Consider the following 17,536-nt stretch of genomic DNA (forward strand, 5'->3'; position numbering starts at 1 on the left):
CTCACTGCCTGCACACTATGGACTGGGGAGGTGAGGGGACCCATCAATAGACAGAAAACTCCTAGGGATCCTACGACTCCTGGGATCAGTGGTAATGCTGGGGGAGGGGGGTGTGTGATCAGTGGCAATACTGCAAATAGGATAGTAAAGGCAGACATAGGCAACTTTAAGCACCACATCCCATATAATTCTGAAGAGAGAGAAAGAAAAAGGGGAAAAAGGGGTTAAAAACCCCCGGGACTTTTAAAGTGCTCGTATATTGAAGTAGGTACAGTAGAACAACATGTATGACTTTATCCATAAAAAGTAATTTTTATTTTACATAATTAAAACAAGTATATGAACAAAACAATTTGCACTTAAAAACAATGTCTGAATACCAAAGACGCCACATTGACTGATGGACAAATGATCGAAAAAACACCACTTGACTATACAGCCACTCTACATGTTTCGCTCACTTCGGAGCTTCCTCAGGAGTTTTGGCAATGTACTAAGACAAGGTGTACTGTAGATAATAAAAGAAAAGAACAAAGCAAAAATAAGATATGCTGTTGTAATTGATACATTTCACAGTTTTTTGTATATATATATGGATAAGTAATTCATACAGCTCAGAAAACATCAACAAGTATTCCTTGATCAAATGGAACAGCAAATAACAATGATAAAGTTATATTTGTATTCTTACATGAGACAAATTCGAAATCAATGATTGAAGCCAGTAATTGGCGTCAATAGTATACGATAATTCGACTGCGTCTCTCTCACGTTGGCAGTGCCTGTCAATATATGTCCACAGAGGAGTATAGGTTTGTATAATCCTTAATGCAAAGGGAACAATTAAAAAATGAAATAAATAAGCAATAAAAAGATTTATTTGAAAATTAATTGATGAATTTAGGAGGGCAGCTATACTGATCATTATAAAAAAATCCAAAAAGAAAGCGCCTCTTAAGTATCATAGGTTTATTAAAGTATTAAAAGCATATAAAAACACTTACATTAAGGTATACGAATTGCAGCTTCCATAGAGAACTAAACCCGGTGTTTGTCACAAACTCCAATAGTGTAGGGCTAGATGAATGCCGGGCGGATGGCCGCGGACCTCCGCTCGGAAACGCCGGCTGTGTATGCGGTAAGGTGAGAAAGTCACTTCCGCGTTCCAACAGGTCACATGGGTGATGACATCACTCAGGTCGCTCAGATTCGCTGGGGATCACTACACGTTTCTGAGCATGCGCGAAGCTCGTAACGAGCATGCACGCTCCTTTGTCAAGTGTATTAGGGACAGCAAACCAGGAAGCTTAAATAGCTGAATGTGGGAAGCAAATACCAATCAGGACCAATCGAAATGAAGGGGGAGGGAAAGGGAACAGTGTCTGGGGAGATTGAATGACAATGATGAGGATAAATTCTCTATGGATTACAAATTAATGTGAAAGTAAAGGTATATAAAAAAAATATATATAAAAATAATAAATATAAGATCAAGTTAATAATGCTGTTAGAGTTATTCAAAAGACATAAAAAGCATAAAAACAGATTGGATGGATAAATATACGATGTGTGAATAATGGTCAAAAAATAATACAAAAAAGAAAAGGAAAATTAATACATGATTAAAACTTAAGTGATGAACATGGGTAGTTATATATATATATAGAAAAATGTATATATGGTAGAGATATAGACTAAGCAATTGCTTCAATTTCCTTACAGCCAGGCAAGGCTTGCGCTACATACCTCTGGCGACAGGAATGGTCGTCTCGGAGGGCAACTCGTTTCCTTCACCTGTGGCAACTGCTTGGTTCTCCAGCCGGCAGAACCCTGGCAACTTGGTTGGGCTCTAAGCCTAAAGCCCCAACCCCACGCTACTTGCTTCCAACCTGGATAGGCATCAGACCGCCTAGCAGCCAGGTACTCCCGGATAGGCCTCGGGCTTCTGTTATATTAGCCGGGAGCTTCTCAACACACGTCCACCTAGACAGCTGTCCAAGCTGCACAGAACCGTTCGCATACACAGCCGGCGTTTCCGAGCGGAGGTCCGCGGCCATCCGCCTGGCATTCATCTAGCCCTACACTATTGGAGTTTGTGACAAACACCGGGTTTAGTTCTCTATGGAAGCTGCAATTCGTATACCCTAATGTAAGTGTTTTTATATGCTTTTAATACTTTAATAAACCTATGATACTTAAGAGGCGCTTTCTTTTTAGATTTTTTTATGTATACATGGAGAGCTGACTTCACTCTACAGGAAGCTGCCCTTGGTATCCTGGCTGCACAGATCCCCCTGGCTCCCACATCCATCCATCCACACTATGGATGATCCACATATTATAGACATTTTTCTGTACTATTTTTATGGACCACTGTTTACTGTTTTTCACCCTCTCTATAGATTATTTGACCTATCATCGTATAGATAGAGAGAGATATACATTTAGATACTTTCGTTAACGTTATTTTACTGTTATATCCACGGACTTGAGCGCTGTTACATCATATATTTTATACCGATCATTATAGTGGAGAGTGAAAAATACCTTTAGTAGAATCAAAAATCTTTGTACAAGAGGCACAACCACCTCATAGACAATTAATGAGACGATGTATTGATCAGAAACCACTAGGGGGCCCTATTTCATCATCTGAGAGTCATGCATATGAAGTTCAAACAACAAGGTTTGAAGTCATTCCTAAGAAATCAAACAAAAGACACTGATAAATCAAGCAGCTTTTGACACAGCTTGCATATACATTGAACAAGACTGTGCAGGCATGCTTACCAGTTGTGGAGATCAAGCAGACATAGAGGTTGGGGGAGAGACATAAAGTCTCCCCTGTGACGGAGAGCCTGCAGCAGAATGTAGCGGAATACAGGCCGCTCTCTTATACCCCTCCATCAATGGCGGCGTCTGGCGTCGCCGCCGTGATGCGGACGAATAGCGAGGGAGCCAGGGGGGCGGCGAACGAGTGGAAAGGGAAGGAGTAACAGCATCGAGGGGCATGGCAAGGGGAACGTCAGCGGCTGCCGATGCGCATGCGTCGACACATGAAGCTGCCGATGCCATCTTGGAAAGGGGATAATGTATAACCATCGATTTAGAGCCATGTATTAGGTGAATTATTGAGTGCTAATCACTGTATATGTTAAATCAAAGAGGGCATGTTTATAAACAATATCCAATGGGTAGAAGATAAATTATCACCGTTCAAGAACAACACCAAGACTGACACCTATAGAGGCACACAGGGGGAGGGCGATTGATTATCCACCCGCCCCGTGGGTGCCCCCTGGCGTCCATGTGGACCAAAGTTAAGCAGATCGGGAGGGTGAGAGAGACTGAGTTGGGCAATTCATACATCATTATTTGAAAAACCTGTATGTATAAATTATAAAAAAAATTATAACTTTTTTTTTATAAAGGGGAGGCAGCCTGTGAAGAATACAGTATCCAATGCATGGGAAAAATACATACAAACAAATGCAGTACGAATAAAATACAACAAAAAATGAAGCAAATAAATGAATAATGAAATGAGTAGAAAGATGAATGAATCCTACATTTAAACCAAAAAGAAATTGGATTGTAGAAAGAGTTGAGAAAAATGATGTTATAAAAATGGTTTAAAGCTGAAAGCGTCATTTAAACCTGGATATTTTAGAGCTGAAAGCTCATGTATCCAGCGTGCCTCCTTTTGAAGAAGCACCTTGTCATAATTCCCCCCTCTGTCGCCAGGGGGGATATGCTCAAGGGCGAAAAAGTGCATGCAACTGCTATCAAAATTATGTTGTAAACCGATGTGTCGACCTATAGGGGTTTCCATGTGTTTTTTTTTTTTTTGGATCAATGAGACATGGTCTTTTATTCTGCAGAAGAAAGGTCGCTTAGTTTTTCCGATATAGAACATCTGACACCTGCATTGCATGATGTAGACAATGCCCACCGATTGGCATGTTACCGAAAAACTGGGTCTAAACAAGCGGCCATTAAGGAGCAGGATACTGCGTACTGCATGTATGAATCTGCAGAAATTACAATGATGGCATGGTCTACTGCCTTTTAAGGATTCATTGCACAATTTTGTTGAAACGTCATAATGGCTATGTACCAGGGTGTCTCTGAGAGATCGAGACCGCCTGAAAGTAATTTCAGGGTATGGTTTCAGGTGTTTGGCGACCTTTTCATCTCCCATCAAGAGGTACCAGTATTTACTCATGATGTCCCGCACTTGTTGGTGCTGCCCCGAAAATCTGGTAATGAGACGAACACCTGGATTTGTTCGATTAGGTTTGGGATTATGTATGAGTGAGGCTCTGTCTTGGTTTTTTGCCTTGAGATAAGCCTTCTTGAGGCATCTATTGCTGTAGCCACGTCTCAGCAGGCGCGATCGAAGCAGTTTGGCCTCTCTTTCAAAATCAGATTTTGCACTGCAGTTACGTTTAATCCTCAATCCTTAAGGTTTTTCAAATAATGATGTATGAATTGCCCAACTCAGTCTCTCTCACCCTCTGAGTGTCCCGATCTGCTTAACTTTGGTCCACATGGACGCCGGTGGCACCCACGGGGCGGGTGGATAATCAATCGCCCTCCCCCTGTGTGCCTCTATAGGTGTCAGTCTTGGGGTTGTTCCTGAACGGTGATAATTTATCTTCTACCCATTGGATAATGTTTATAAACATGCCCTCTTTGATTTAACATATACAGTGATTAGCACTCAATAATTTACCTAATACATGGCTCTAAATCAATGGTTATACATTATCCCCTTTCCAAGATGGCATCTGCAGCTTCATGTGTCAACGCATGCGCATCGGCAGCCGCTGACGTTCCCCTTGCCATGCCCCTCGATGCTGTTACTCCTCCCCTTTCCACTCGTTCGCCACCCCCTGGCTCCCTCGCTACTCGTCCGCATCATGGCGGCGACGCCAGACACCGCCGTTGATGGAGGGGTATAAGAGAGCAGCCTGTATACCACTACATTCTGCTGCAGGCTCTCCATCACAGGGGAGACTTTATGTTTCTCCCCCAACCTCTGTGTCTGCTTGATGTCCACAACTGGTAAGCATCCCTGCACAGTCTTGTTCAATGTATACACAAGCAGTGTCGAAAGCTGCTTGATTTATCAGTGTCTTTTGTTTAATTTCTTAGGAATAACTTCAAACCTTGTTGTTTGAACTTCATATGCATGACTCTCAGATGATGAAATAGGGCCCTCTAGTGGTTTCTGATCAATATATCGTCTCGTCTATGAGGTGGTTTCTCTTGTACAAAGATTTTTGATTCTACTAAAGGTATTTTTCACTCTCCGCTATAATGATCAGTATAGCTGCCCTCCTAAATTCATCAATTAATTTATCACAGCATATCTTATTTTTACTTTGCTCTTTTCTTTTGTTATCTACAGTACACCTTGTCTTAGTATATTGCCAAAACTCCTGAGGAAGCTCCGAAGTGAGCGAAACATGTAGAGTGGCTGTATAGTCAAGTGGTATTTTTTCGATCATTTGTCCATCAGTCAATGTGGCGTCTTTGATATTCAGACATTGTTTTTAAGTGCAAATTGTTTTGTTCATATACGTGTTTTAATTATGTAAAATAAAAATTACTTTTTATGGATAAAGTCATACATGTTGTTTTTAACCCCTTTTTCCTTCTCTCTTTTCAGTGGCAATACTGGGGGGTTGATGGGATCAGTGGCAAATGGAGGCAGTGCACTGTTGCAAATTCTAAATCAAGTAGAGCAAAGCTGGAAATCTTTGGCAAGTATATACAGTAGTGGGGGATTCTACACTGACCACCAATGTAATGGGGAATTTACAATGACCACCAATGTGAGGGGGGATTTACACTGACCACCAATGTGAGGGGGAATTTGCACTGACCACCATGTAATGGGGGGGTTTTACATCACCTACCAATATAAAGAGGGATTTCTACACTGACACCAATGTAATAGGAGCATGTACACCAACCACCAGTGTAAGGGGGAATATACTGTACAATGACCTTCATGTAAGGGGGAATTTACACCGCAACCATTGTTGAGGAGATTTGTACTGACCACCAATGTAAGGTGACACTTCTACACTGACCACCAATGTTAGGGGGGTTTACGCTGACCAGTGTAAAGGGGGAGTTACACTGACCACTAGTGTAAGGGCAACTCTGCACTTACCACCAATGTAAAGGGAAATGTACACTGATCACCAACGTAATAAAGAATTTACACTGACAACCAAAATAATGGAGGATTTTACATCAACAACCAACAAAGGTAATTTCTACACTGGCCACCAATGTAAGGGGGGGATTTACACTCGCCACCAATTTTCAAGGGGGCTTCTACATGGATGACCAATGTAAGGGAGGGTTTCGAAACTGACCACAAATGAAAGTTTGGATTTTTTTACTGATTACCAATATAAAGAGGAGGTTCTACACTGGCCACCAATGTAATGGGGATTTACACTGACTACTAATGTAATGGGGATTTACACTGACCACTAATGTAATAGGAGCATTCTCAGTAACCACTAATGTAAGGAGGTATTAACACTGACCACTAATGTAAGAGGGACCTTCACACTGGCCACTAGTGTGAATGAAAGGATTGTACACCAAGACCCAATGTAATGAGAAGATTTACACTGACCACCAATGTAACTGAGACATTTAGCCTGCGTTTACATTTGTGTATGTTGGGAACGCATGTAAACCCCTGACACCATAGAAACGTTCTGCCCTTTAGCAGATACACAGTAGTGCCCTTAATTGTTAATGACACTCTCACGCATCTGCTGAGATGTGCATATTCACATGCACCAAAATTCACGGTGCTGTGGTATTTTGAAAAAGGGTTTGCTTATCTTTGCAGAACAGGCTGATGTTAGGCTTAATGACCACAGTTGTGGGCAGGTCTTTCCAGCACGGCCCTTTACCTCCCCTGTGGGCAGCATTCAGCAGAAGTGGTGGTGGATGTGACCTCTATTTACATATATTTACATGTTAATGCCACCCCTATTTACATATCAATGTAGGTTATTTACATGTAAACACAGGGTCTGCAGGTGTGTCATCTGTACAAAACAATTGGGACACAGCACAGGATTAAAACTTCAAAGGACAAGGGAATTTAAACTGGGATAGCAAGTATGAGGCAGCTGCTTTGGGCCCCACAACAATGATGGGGTCCAAAGCAGCTGCCCCTTTTGCACTGCCTTAAAGATGGCCCTGGGCGCAGGAAGTGAAGGAAAATCTCCCTAATGGGGCACAGATGGCAAAAAAACTGACAGGGGTTATATCTCTCCCTTACCTAAAGTTTTGCCTTTAGTTACAATTTAAAGTGCTTTTAAACCCATATTTTATTTTCAAACAAACATGTCAGACTTACCTGCTCTGTGCAATGCACAGAGCAGCCCCGATCCGACCCTTCTCGGGTCCCCCAAGGCCTATCTGTCCATTTCCTGTTATTGCACTGTTCCTCTGGATGTACAGTATCTCACAAACGTGAGTACACCCCTCACATTTTTGTAAATATTTTATTATATCTATTTATGTGACAACACTGAAGAAATTTTTAACTAGCCTTGCAGGATATATTTCATTTTTGTACGTGTGCGTGTAATCTGTTTTGTACTGTTTTTGGTCTTATAGCAGCACCATCTTGAATGTAAAGCATTTTAGGTTGTGCCCCCAAGTATGTTTTTGTATATTGTATGGACCCTGACCAGGTCTCTTGGGCTGGAGCACCCCTCCCCCTCTTCATTATCTCTTATTAGTGGCCACCAGTGCATAGGAGGAATCCCTTCAGTTCTCCCACATAGAGTTTATCTCCCATGGTTGAGACACAGGTACTCTTTCATTCTATTACTAGGGTAGGACCCACTTATTTGGGGTACTTTGTCACAGTAAATGGGCTTAGCACTATATGACCATATACTGTGATCAAACCCCCATATTTTTTAATATGTTCAGGTTTTTTAACTAGCCTTGCAGGATACATGTCATTTTTATATGTGTGCGCTGTAATCTATTTTGTACTGTTTTTGGTCTTATAGCAGCACCATCTTGAATGTAAAGCATTTTAGGGTGTGCCCCCCCAAGTATGTTTTTGTATTTTGAACACTGAAGAAATGTAAAGTAGTGAGTGTACAGCTTGTATAATGGTGTAAATTTGCTGTCCCCTCAAAATAACTCAACACACAGCCATTAATGTCTAAACCGCTGGCAACAAAAGTGAGTACACCCCTAAGTGAAAATGTCCAAATTGGGCCCAAAGTGTCAATATTTTGTGTGGCCACCATTATTTTCCAGCACTGCCTTAACCTACTTGGGCATGGAGTTCACCAGAGCTTCACAGGTTGCCACTGAGGTCCTCTTCCACTCCTCAATGACGACATCACAGAGCTGGTGGATGTTAGAGACCTTGTGCTCCTCCACCTTCCGTTTGAGGATGCCTCACAGATGCTCAATAGGGTTTAGGTTTGGAGACATGCTTGGCCAGTCTGTCACTTTTACCCGCAGCTTCATTAGCAAGGCAGTGGTCATCTTGGAGGTGTTTGGGGTCGTTGTCATGTTGGAATACTGCCCTGTGGCCCAGTCTCTGGAGGAAGGGGATCATGCTCTGCTTCAGTATGTCACAGTACATGTTGGCATTCCCTTAAAAAGCTCTAGCTCGCCAGTGGCGGCAGCACTCATGCAGCCCCAGACCATGATACTCCCACCACCATGCTTGACTATAGGCAAGACACATTTGTCTTTGTACTCCTCACCTGGTTGCCGGAACACATGTTTAACAGCATCTGAACCAAACAAGTTTATCTTGGTCTCATCAGATCATAGGACATGATTCCAGTAATCCATGTCCTTAGTCTGCTTGTCCTTAGCAAACTGTTTGCGGGCTTTCTCGTACATCATCTTTAGAAGAGGCTTCCTTCCGGGACAACAACCATGCAGACCAACTTGATGCAGTGTTCGGCGTATGGTCTGAGCACTGACAGGCTGACCCCCCACCCCTTAAAGCTCTGTTTCCACTATTGCAACCCCAAAGTCGCGCGATTTACAGTGCAACTTTGCAATGTGATTTTTGATGCGATGACATGGGACCGGTGAAAACCATGTGAGAACAAGTCGCACCGAAGTCGGAACAAAGTAGTGCAAAAACCTTTTTTGAAGTCGCTGCGACTTGAGTCGCACCAATTAGAACGGGGACCATTGAAATACATGGGTTTTGACTTGTCATGCGACTTCACATGTGTCAAGTCGCACAATAACTCGCAGTAGTGGAAACAGAGCCTTAACCTCTGCAGGAATGCTGGCAGCACTCATATGTTTTTCTCCCAAAGAAAATCTTTGGATATGACGCTGAGCATGTGCACTCAACCTCTTTGGTCAATCATGGCGAGGCCTGTTCTGAGTGGAACCTGTCCTGTTAAACCGCTGTATGGTCTTGGCCATCGTGCTGCAGCTCAGTTTCAGGGTCTCTGCAATCTTCTTATAGCCTAGGCCATCTTTGTGTAGAGAAACAATTCTTTTTTTTCAGATCCTCAGAGAGTTCTTTGCCATGAGGTGCCATGTTGAACTTTCAGTGACCACTATGAGAGAGTGAGAGCGATAAGACCAAATTTAACACACCTGCTCCCATTCACACCTGAGACCTTGTAACACTAACAAGTCACATGACACTGAGGAGGGAAAATGGCTAATTGGGCCCAATTTGGACATTTTCAGTTAGGGGTGTACTCACTTTTGTTGCCAGTGGTTTAGACATTAATGGCTGTGTCTGTGTTGAGTTATTTTGAGGGGACAGCAAATTTACACTGTTATACAAGCTGTACACTCACTACTTTACATTGTAGCAAAGTGTTATTTCTTCAGTGTTGTCACATGAAAAGATATAATAAAATATTTACAAAAATGTGAGGGGTGTACTCAGATACTGTATCTTCGCTGTCCGTGATGTAATTTCCATGCATTCCATGCTGGTTCCAGATGCCTTCGTGGTGGCCACAGGACGTGATGAGGATTCTTCACACACACAGCCACGCATTAAGCCGATTCCTGACACTAGGAGCCCCCTGGACTACTGGGAACAGATGAACCTGTTACTTCTCTCCTGTGAGTGATTTTAAGTACCTTGGCATTAAATATTGATCCTAATACTGCACTTAGGTGGTTCTTCCCTGTTTTTCTCTCTCATTGCTTCAATGCTGAACTGGGATATTGTGCTCCTATGCTTTGTTTCTGATAATGCCATAGAATGTGATCTACCAGTGCTTACATAAGATATTAAAGTGATCTTATTGTGTTACCTGTATGCCTGAAATGTATTTATTTTATTTTTTTTACTTTTTAAATAGTTTTATTATTAAGATATAAACTGAGAGAAAGTGACAAGCCATACAAAGTCTTACATAAAAAAAAAAAGATGAAATGGACAGTACTGCCACAGGCCCGAGATCACTACAATGGTGCACAATATGTACAATGTTATCCATAATATATCCATGATTATTGCAGAATAAATCAAACTGAGAAAATGGACAATCAGAAAGAAAAATATGTTCATGAATTATCTAGTGTTGCCTTATGCCTTGAGATACTAAGTAAAAAGCATAGTAAAGGCTTGGTAAATTGTGCATATACATTTGGCCTTTAGTACTGTGGAATCATACAAATGTTTGTTGATAAAATAATATATAAAAAAGACATCAAACATAACTGGCTGTACTGCATGTTATTTTTTTTGCTTAAAGCAGAACTAAACTCTCAATCAACATTTCCAATTTATAACTCTTATGCCCCGTACACACGGTCGGACATTGATCGGACATTCCGACAACAAAATCCTAGGATTTTTTCCGACGGATGTTGGCTCAAACTTGTTTGGCGTACACACGGTCGCACAAAGTTGTCGGAATTTCCGATCGCCAAGAACGCGGAGACGTCAACCACGTACGACGAGACTAGAAAAGGCCAGTTCAGAACCAAGCGCGGCACCCTTTTGGCTCCTTTTGCTAATCTCGTGTTAGTAAAAGTTTGGTGAGAGACGATTCGCGCTTTTTCAGACTCATGGTTTTCAGTTCGTTTTCTGCTGTTCAGTTTGTGCTTGTGGGTTTGTATCTGCTCTTCAGTGCGTGCAAGCAAGCTACGCGTGACTTTGATTAGTCATTGTGTTCTTGTTCGTTCGTTACTGTTTTTCAGGTCGCTCTTCACAGGCCTTGCTGTTCTTCAGTGCGTTCTGTTACTTCGTTCTGAGCAGCCGACCGTTTTGTAGCCATGTTGCGTATACGTAATCCTCGTAGAGTTCGTGCTGTGCGGGGGCTTGGTGTTGGGGTCCTGACCTTGACACAAGTCCAGTCCATGAACAGGGTGGGGAGGAGTTCATGGACCAAGAATTGGTTGCTTCAGCGTGACCTGTTCTCTCATATGCCTTTGCTCCGTGAGATCTGCGAGAATAATCCTGATGATTTCAGGAACTTTCTCCGGATGACGGACCCCGTATTTCACTGTTTGTTGGCTTCGCTGACCCCCTATACCAGCAGGCAGGATACCTGCATGAGGCAAGCCATCACTCCGGAGCAGAGGCTCGTCGCCACCCTGCGGTACTTGGCGACGGGGAGAAGCCTGCAGGACTTGAAGTTCTCGACAGGCATCTCCCCCCAGGCTCTGGGGATTATTATCCCAGAGACCTCTTCTGCCATCATACAGGTCCTGCAGAAGGACTATATTAAGGTAAGATTTTTATCCTTTAATATCACATTTTATTGTATATAATGTTTGATAATATGTTGTATTTCTTTCCTCATGCCCTAATTACCATGATTGTAATATGCTGTGAATGTCCCCTTTGTCCTCATGCATGCTGGATTTTTATGTACTTATTTTTTTTTTTTTTTTTGTCCTTCATACATATTTGCCTTCACTTACCTCCCCAGCATGGTCTCCTGCCCCTATAATCACCTCATGTAGTCACTTAACAATGTATTTTATCAGCTCCATAGTAGTGCTTTACCCTAAATACCCCCTGAAATGTTTTTAAATGTGATTTGTGCTTTAAATTCTGGCAGAGTGCCAGAGGCTTTTTTTGGGGGGTCCCCAAATCATTAGGAACCCTCCCTCCCCCCAACTGCTAAGTCAGCTGATAACAATTCTCTATCTATCCTCAATCATCTATCTGCTGACTTTGCCAAACCCATACACACTATACCCATCTCTTTTGTGGTCAGATTTATGGATGAATTCCCCAAAGCATGTAGTGCAAGGGCCTGCCTGAATACTTTCAAATGGTACTGTTTAAAGTTTTTGTATCCTATTATTATCTTGCTAGGTAATAGCAGAATGTCCAAATGTGCTCAAATGTGTACAGTGTGTATTTATATCTTTGTATTATGACACTTCTTACCTGTCCAGTGGGCTGCCAATAGTGTAACTAAGGAGGGGCTGTTCAAAGTAATACACATTATTTAGGCATTCATGTCTCAATGAAGTGGAGAGGGTTACCTGTCCAGGAGTCCCCCCCCCCCCCCCCTATAATTTCAGAAATGGCCCATGAGAGGGGGGGGGGGAGGGGGAATCTGATAGGTGTACCTTATACTTTGGTCTTTAAAAATTCCCATTAATAAATGTTATCTTGATGTTGTCCAAGAAGTTTTGTGTCTAATCTGCTTTCCATGTTTATGTGCAAAAAGACTCATTTTTTTTGTTTTCCTCAACAGTTTTCTTCCACGCCACAGGAGTGGCAGACTGTGGCCTCCCACTTTGCCCAGCGGTGGGACTTTCCTAACTGCGGAGGGGCAATTGATGGGAAACATGTCCACGTTGTCCCACCACCCAACTCGGGGTCGTACTATTATAATTATAAGGGGTTTAATAGTATTGTGATGTTGGCGGTGGTGTCAGCTAACTACGAGTTCCTGTATGTGGACGTGGGGAAGAATGGCCGGATGTCCGATGGTGAAGTCATTGCCCAGACGTAGTTTCACAGGCGTCTCCAGAATGACAGCTTGGACTTGCCACCTCCAGAAGACAATGTGGAGGGACTCCCATTCGTCTTCGTTGCGGATGAAGCATTTCTGCCTATTTATTACACCCATACATATGGCGGAGTATAAACTGAATCATATTATCCTGGTGTTCTGTGTTCTACATAACTTTTTACGTCAACATTCTGCCAACTATGCTGGCTCAGTTGGGCCTGAGGCCGGAATTCTAAATGAAACAACCCTGAGGGCGCTTGAAAGTGGCCGTCCTGGCTTGCCCTCCCTCAGTGCCCGTGATGTACAGCTAAGATACCTTGAGTTCTTTGCGGGTAGGGGGGCCATCAATATGCCAGACAATGTGTGAAACCTTTATCAAATAAAAAAACAAATTAAGCAAATCTTTGTTGACATTTACTGCTTGTGTTTGTTTTAGCTGACCCTGACAGAAAGCACTGTTGGGTGTTATTTACTAAAGGCAAAGACACTTTGCACTACAAGTGCACTTGAAACTGCACTGAAACTGCACTTGTAGTGCAAAGTGGATTGGCCCTTATTAAATAACCCCCATTGTCACATAAAGCAGCAATTGGAGCACCACAAAAGTGTCGTAGCGTTGAGACAATTATCTACACATTCTTGATTAACAATCTTTTTAATACCAGCACAATCACATGTGCATTTAGAAAAGGTTTTTTAAAATAAACCAACATGTTTGTTGTATAACAATTTTTGGGGTGGCATTAGAAAAAGTACAAATGTCCATTTAAGATAAAACAGGCATGTTTCAAACCAACAAGAAAAACACAAATCTTGAACTTACAAAGTTCACATTTGGTAGAACTTGAAGGCAATATCAGACATGAGTATTTAGGAACTGTGTTTGATATTGCGTTTAGATGGGGTGAAGTCACCCCCGGAAAAGCCAAATTTTGAAGATGTACACCAATTTACGAAAGTCAACATGTGCTATCTGCTATCACGGGGGATCAAGAGACGTGTTTTGGGGGTGCCACCCCTTCCTCACAGCTACTTTATTATCGAGGAAGGGGTTGCACCCCCAAAACGCATCCATTGATCTCAGATGGATCGCAGATAGCACATGTTGGCACACTGTGTGCATCCTCAAAATTTGGCTTTTCTACAATTTAAAATTGTAGTACACCATAAAAGAAAGGGCTTTGGAGGGGTTTTAAACTCTCCCCAAAACATCAATGATGTTCTTATTTTTATTAATAACATCATTGATGTTTTTGGTGATATTTTCCAAGGCAACATTACACCCCATGATCTCCCCAATCAGGATCTGGGCACTTTCCGAGGTGAAAGGATCAGGATCCCTAACATCACGATTACCTAAAAAGAGAGAAACCAAAAAAAAAACATGTATTATAAATATGCCGGCATCCATCTCTTACCTGAGCCTGTGGTCGCAGACACTCACCTGTTGTGGTGACTAGTTCCACCACATCTTCTTCCTCCTGCTCTTCTTGTGTTGGGGGTATTTCCCCTTCTTCCCGAGGTGGGGGTCTCTGGTCTCCTCGGATGAGGGGTGTCCTCCGAGTCTTTTCTCCCCTATGTGAAACAAAAAAGGTATACTTAGCACACAGATATTTGATGGCAGAACTATAAATATGAAACATTGCTTGGAAGTGGGGTACAATTGTCTATTTTGGCAGAGTTCCAAGATGTATAATTTGTATTGTCCTTTGTCAAGCTTCAATACTTTACCTGTCTTGTACAAGCTTCACAGATGGAGACCCCCCTATAGTATACACTGGAGCACCTGTGTGGGCCCCCTAATAAAAAGGGTGTTCTTGTGTCCCACACTTGTGCTCCAGTGTACAGATGTCTAAACAGCTGCTGAGTGTCCTCTCCTTACACAGAATCTAGTTTGCATTTCATTCTAGTAACAAACACATCTACACAACCAAATTAGTTTCATACAAGTAGCCCCTAAAAAATGTGGTCAAATGCATATGGCAAAAACAATGGTGTTTTATAGTCTGAAAGAAAAATGTTTGATACGAACGAATAATGTGCCCATGAACATGAAAGTTGCCATTTTAAACTGTACAACAGTTCAGAAAAGCACATGGAGCAGCACGAACGTAATAAACACAAAAAGAATAGGAACACTGGACAACTACTTACTTTTGCAGCACTCTCCGGATCTTTCTGTACTGCTCGTGTTCTTTTAATTTCAGGTCCGACCACCGCTTTCTGAGCTGATCTTTCGATCGTCGTACCCGAAATTCCGGTGCAGACTCCTGACCACTTTCGCCATTATCTTGGCCTTTCGGACATTGGGGTTGGGGTAAGGTCCATACTTTCTAACATAGTCGGCCTTCTTCAGGATGTCGACCATCTCTAACATCTCCCCAAAGGACAAATTTGATGCCTTAAATCATCTCCTTCTTGATCAAGACATTTCCGGCTCCGGGCTTTCCTCCCCCTCCTCCTCGTTGCTATAATTAGCATGCACCTGCTGTGTCTCCGCCATGTGCTCTTCCCCCACTGCGATGAACGAAAAGGGGCGGGCAATAGACTAGAAAGAACGTCGGGCGGACGGAGTTACACGCATGCGCAGTGTGTATAAAGCGTAACACGCGTGCGTAGTACGTACGATCTGTGAGCGGAGGAAGGAGTATCGGAGGCGCCGATCATGATAACGAAGGTAAGAGCCAAACTTGGGCCTATACTGCTTCTAGATTGAGGCCTATATTGTAACAAGATTAGGAGAGTTTGGCCTGACATTAGGGTTTGTCTTGTGTTGTGTCTTGCAGTGGATATGGATATCTTGAAAGATAACGACTTTATGGCAATCTTCATTGATATGTTCAGGGAGCTGCCTTGTCTGTGGCAGATAAACCACCCACATTATAAGAACCAAACAAAGAGGAAGGCAGCACTGGATCAATTGCTGGAATTTGTGAAGACGGTGATCCCCACGGCAGACATGACCTATTTGAAGATCCTAATTGGTGGCCTGAGGAGCACTTATCTAAGGGAGCACAAGAAGGTCCAGGATTCCCAGAGATCCGGAGCAGCAGATGACATCTATGTCCCCAGACTGTGGTACTATGACAGACTGCATTTTCTGGCAGGTCAGACTGAACCCAGGTCCTCACTCTCCAGTCTTCCTTCCACGCTTCCTTCCACCCCAGCTGTGGCTTCTGACGCCCAACCTGGGACTTCCAGCCAGCAACATGTGGAGGAGCCCAGCTTGAGCCAGGTATAGCATTCCTCTAAATATTTCTGGTTGTCCAATCAATGATATTAACTAGATGTTAGTTTGGAGTACTAATTTATGATTGTGATTGATGATGCAAAAACTAAAACCATGTCCCTTTTTCATACACAGGGAAGTCTCAGCCAGGAGGTGGCCGGGCCAAGCAGACTGCCTGATATTCAGGTCCCTCCCCTACATCCGCAAAGACAGAGTGGCAGGAAGAGGAGTACCCTGGAGGAGGCTGCCATAGGCCTCTTTTGGAAGGCTACAGAGGCCCTGAGAAGCCCCCACACTGTGGAGGAGGACTTTGCTTGCATAACTGCCTGCAAAAAGAGGCAGATGGAGGAGGGCCAACAACTCCTGTGTGAGTCCTTAATGTTGGAAGCTCTCAATAAGGGGTTGAGGGGCCAAATAACATCTGCTAGTCCTCCTCCTCCTCCTCCAGGTCCTTCTAGTCTTCCTCCTCCTCCTCCAGGTCCTACTAGTCCTCCTCCTCCATGTCCTACTCCTCCTCCTGCCACATCTCCAACACCTGAGCCACAGCCAGGAAGGAAGCATGGAAAGAAGACCAGAGAGTGATGGCCCTGGGTTCAGTCTGGTCTGGCAAAAGATGCAGGCTCTTGTAGTACGACAGCCTGGGGACACAGATGTCATCTGCTGCTTTCCGGATCTCTAGGACTTCTGGACCAGACTGCCCTCCCTTAGATAAGGACTCCTCAGGCCACCAATTTTGATGTTAAAGAATTGATGTCTTCCCTGGGGGTCCAAGGCTTCACTAATTTCAGCTGTTTCTCCAGTGTTGCCTCCCTCTCTGTTTGGTTCTGAGCCCTTAAAGGATTTTTTGTTTCAATTATACTCTCCTATGTGTTTTTTCCTTCAAAAAGGACAGTTTGTTTGTGAGGATTCAGGTACATTTCTAAAGTACAATGTGAAATTAACAAGGGACACCAACACCAAACAATCTCCTTGAGATTAAATAATATAGGATATCAATGGTGTTGTGGTAACTTGACACACAAAACACACACAAAAATATTATGGAGTAAAACTAAAAATAAAATAGAACAAAGATCAGACTTGAAAAAAATACAAACCTAAAAAAACAACCAAAAACAGCCTTTAAAAAAAACAAAAAAAAAAAAAACAAAAATAATTTTATCAGATGTGACAAATCCAAATATATTGAGGGAGTCCCGATAAATAATAAAGAAAGAAGTTTGTGAGAAGTCTGTGTGACTATGAGCAGCAAAACGACTTCATTCTTCTCACATTATAAAGAAGAAGAGAGTGCGCTGTATTAAACCATTTTTGACATTGC

General features: G+C 42.7%; 1 protein-coding gene across 4 annotated transcripts in view; it reads right to left on the minus strand.

Annotated features, from left to right (window-relative positions):
- Positions 1 to 17,536, minus strand: part of LOC141106257 (rap1 GTPase-GDP dissociation stimulator 1-A-like) — a 355,344-nt gene that overhangs the window by 251,672 nt on the left and 86,136 nt on the right. Inside the window, exons 1-2 of one of the 4 annotated variants that reach the window (XM_073596881.1) lie at positions 2,791 to 3,004; positions 2,548 to 2,700 (exon numbers count right to left, since the gene is read on the minus strand). The exons of 2 other annotated variants lie outside the window; for them this stretch is intronic. The gene's annotated coding sequence lies outside the window, so the exon portion shown is untranslated. Of the gene's footprint in view, positions 1 to 2,547; positions 2,701 to 2,790; positions 3,005 to 17,536 lie in introns of those variants that run through there. One more of the 4 variants, XM_073596882.1, reaches the window with a different exon arrangement.

The sequence above is a fragment of the Aquarana catesbeiana genome, linkage group LG08, assembly GCF_042186555.1.
Source record: "Aquarana catesbeiana isolate 2022-GZ linkage group LG08, ASM4218655v1, whole genome shotgun sequence".
NCBI classification, from domain to species: Eukaryota; Metazoa; Chordata; class Amphibia; order Anura; family Ranidae; genus Aquarana; species Aquarana catesbeiana.